We start from the raw sequence: 3,833 nt of genomic DNA, 5'->3' as shown, positions 1-3,833 counted from the left end.
GTGGCCGAAAATCGGGCCAGTCGCGAGTCGCGCCCCCAGGACCTGATTTATCGCCGGTTTGGGCCAAATCCAGAGCCGGCGATCCCGACCCGAACCCAAGCGCCCGGTTGTCGCCTGAGGGCGCCGGCAGAAGCGAAAAGGGGCGTGGGGCTGCTCTGTCGGCGAGAGGAGGCCCTTTTACCGCCGTTTCCTCCCGCTTCCCCCTCGGCTTCCCTCTCATTCTCCATTCCTCCTGCCAAACTCCGCCTCCTCCCTTCCAAGCCGGTTGCCATGCCGCCGAAAAAGTGCGTGTTCCCCCGCGCCATGATGGATACCACGGCCGCCGCCGTCGCCCAGTCGAAGCAGAGGAAGCAAAGGGCGCCACCGTCCAAGCCCCCGGGCATGACCAACACCGACTAGAAGGCGGAAGTGCAGTGCTGGGAGGCTGTCATCGCCGATAGGCGCCACAGGGCCAAGAAGGCCCGGGAGAGGGCGACGCTCGCGGCCGCGGCCGCGGCGGAGCAGGCGGAGCGCTCGGCGGCCGAACAAGCCAAGGCGGCTCGCGCGGGGATGATGAATCCACCCGACGGCCATGGCCCGCACGCGGCCTGGAGCCAGCAAAGTGTCGGATCTCCGGCCGGCTTCTCGCCGTCGCCACACCCATGGAGCACGCCGTCGCTGGGCTATGCCGACGGTGACGTCCACGACGGTTTCAACCCCAACATCACCTTCCCCCATGGGCGCCCGGTCCAGAGCACGCCCTCGCCCGCGTTCGCCGGCGTGCAGTACCCTCCATACATGTACTCGCCGCTGGACAACGCAGCCTCCCCGACGCCACCTCTCCGGCGCGATGGAGGCCGACATGGAAGACATCATCGCTGCCGGCTCGGCTGCCGCTGCCGCTTCCCCCGGGTTCACTACCCAAGACGGCTCGATTGATCTCGGCGACATGGACGGCGAGCTCGACTACGGCGAGGAAGAGTCGGAGGAGCAGGAGGAGGAGGAGGAGGAGGAGGAGGAAGAGGAGGAGCCGGCACCGACGAGGAAAAGCAAGAAGAAGAAGAAGAAGCAGAAGAAGAAGAAAGGGGCGGCCAAGACCGGTGAGCCGTGCATCAAGTGGGCGACCAAGGAAGACGAGTGCCTCGCCGAAGCGTGGAAAGTCGTCTGCCTCGACCCGATCACCGGTACGAACCAGAACATCGACACGTATTGGTACCACATCAAGGCCGAGTTCGACGAGCGCAATCTCGTCGACCCCTACTTCAAAGGCGTCCACATGCAGCGGGGGTCGAAGGCGATGGCGAACCATTGGGGGCTCATCCAAACGGCATGCAACAAATGGCATGAGATCATCGAGGAGGGCGCGCCTCGCCCTGAGAGCGGCACCAGTGTCAAGGATCAGGTACAGCACACCGCCCTCTCCCTATTCTTCTCGCCGTGCGCGCGCCCGCGCCGACTGATGCTCGCTCTTCGGCGTAGCTGCTGCGCATGTTCGCCATGTACCGCAACGACAACTGCGACCAAGAGTTCAAATACCTCCATGTCTGCAAACGCATCGATAAGTGTGAGAAGTGGGCGGATATCCGACGCACCCTCGCCAAGGCCAAGGAGACGTACAAGCCGGATGCGCCGACACCGGGCACGGCCGATGGGCGCCCGGACGGCAACAAAGGGGCCAAGAAGGCGAAACACGTCGAGTCGGCTGCCGCACGCGTGCAAGTGTTCATCGAGCATTGCCTCGTCGACGCCAAGACCAGGGCCGCCCAGCAAGAAGAGAAAACTGAGGCGCGGTGGGCTGCTTTGATGACGAACAGCGTCATCAAACTCAACTTGCTCTGGACCAACGTCGCCGCGATGCTCAAAGCTCAAGACGCCAAGAAGAGGAACAACGACCTGACTTTCTTGATGGGCGGTGCTGACATGCTCCAGAGCGGAGGGCGACCTCGACGTTTGATGCATTCCTTTCGCGTCCTTCCTTTTTTTGTGCCCCGAACTATTGCCTATTCTTTCATTTGATCGCCGAACTGTGGCACTAATCGCCGAACTATTGCGATGATCGCCAGATTATGGCCTTTTTTTGGAGCGGGAACAATCAAGTTTGAATATGAAACGCGTGGCTGGGGCCTTGGGGGCGGCACATGGGGGCGTGGCTGGGGTCTTGGTTGCTCCCAGGGTCTAAAAATCACCGGGTGGACGTCCGAAAAGGCGCCGGCCTATGCGCTGGGGCTGAACGAGTGGAGATGCTCTTAGTGCTAATTGCAATTAACACTGGTGGAAACCCTGCCCACGGCCCTGCCGCTGAAGGAAAAAACCACCCATACGACCCCACCGCCCCACGCGCACCGACCCTCTCGCGCACGGCCCTCGCTCACCTCGCCCGGGTCATCCTCGCAAACCGCCCCCGACCCCGCCCCCGCCGCAATCCTGTGCACTAGGGCAGGAGGCCGTGCAAGCTCGGGGTCGCGGCCCTTGCTCATGTCGATGAATTGGGCGGGAAAGGGGGCGAGGGCATCATCTAAGTATCCATCATGGACGCCATGCATGGACGCGGAAGTCATGAGGTCGCCGGATCCATCGCTGGTAGGCTGGCTGAAGGGTAACCGGACGACGGCCGTGGGCCGGGAGCCTCGCCGTCTACCTCCACCCTTCTCTGTACTAAGCGTCAGACATCAACGTGGCCGGCGCCGTCACTGGTGCGTGCTTCGTGATGATGCGCTGCTGTTGTGGTGACTCCCGGGGGATTCAAGCATTCGACGGAGGCCAGCGGCTTGTCGGCCACCACGAGCGGAGGGAGCGAGCGGGATTTGGCCACGCCGTGGAGCGCCGGGGCCGACGGCGTCACACCATGAAACTTAAATCTGACTTCCGATCCAAAATGATCACAACATGAATATGTAAATTCTAGCCTGTTAAACTGGTGCTCTTTTTTAGAGCTTTGTTAATTAGTCATAGGCTAACATGGTTCATCATTCTTCCCGCATTGGATACATTGAGCATGTATAATAAATAATCTGTTTTTTTCTTACAATCTGAATTTATTATCGTGTAAATCAATTGTTGTCTCATAAATCTGAAGTTATACTCCTGACAGTGGTGGGGTGGGAACATGGACACTGAGTGGTTCACCTTATAATAAAATCAGGATTTCATATTCACAAGTCACATGGAGGGTGATAGCTCTCAGGTATATAGCATGTTATTGTTGGGTATCTTTGGTTCTATATTGAGAATTATATGCAGCTCTTTAATCTTCCAGTATGAACAGTCCTTTCCAAATTCAAGTGTGATTTCTGAGTATTTGCACCATGTAATGAAGAAATGTCATAACACATTATCAAGGCAATCCCATCTACATACTATTTGTTGATCTAAATATTCTTGATCTTTTTCTCTTATATTTTAGTTGTTAATTGCTTACACCATGATATTAAGACCAACAAAAGGATTGCATCTGTACAGACTGAATAAGAACACTATTTTTCTTCTTTTACAACCTATCAAGAACATTGAATCGAAAAACAATATATTATTGTCTCTACACAGCAACACAACCATAGTGACGATATAGTGTGATGTCTCGCAGTTGAAAATACAACTTGAGCGGCAACTTGATCGGACATTATTTTGATGTGGACATTATTTGGTCATCGTTTGAGACGTGCATTGTACGTGCAAGCTTACTAGTTACTTGCAAATGACACCGCGTTTCTATAATCTTTTTGCAGAAAACAATGATGGCGGTATTTGGCTTGTTTGATCAGTTTCTAACAAGTAGGCCCGGATTGTAAGGCGCTGATTTGGCCACAAATTCACATATATCCCCTTGATCTACAAAAGAAAAAAGGCAATCAACC

The sequence above is a fragment of the Triticum dicoccoides genome, chromosome 7B, assembly GCF_002162155.2.
Source record: "Triticum dicoccoides isolate Atlit2015 ecotype Zavitan chromosome 7B, WEW_v2.0, whole genome shotgun sequence".
Taxonomy (NCBI): Eukaryota; Viridiplantae; Streptophyta; class Magnoliopsida; order Poales; family Poaceae; genus Triticum; species Triticum dicoccoides.
The sequence above is the reverse complement of the archived record's forward strand: the minus strand, read 5'-3'. Positions refer to the sequence as shown.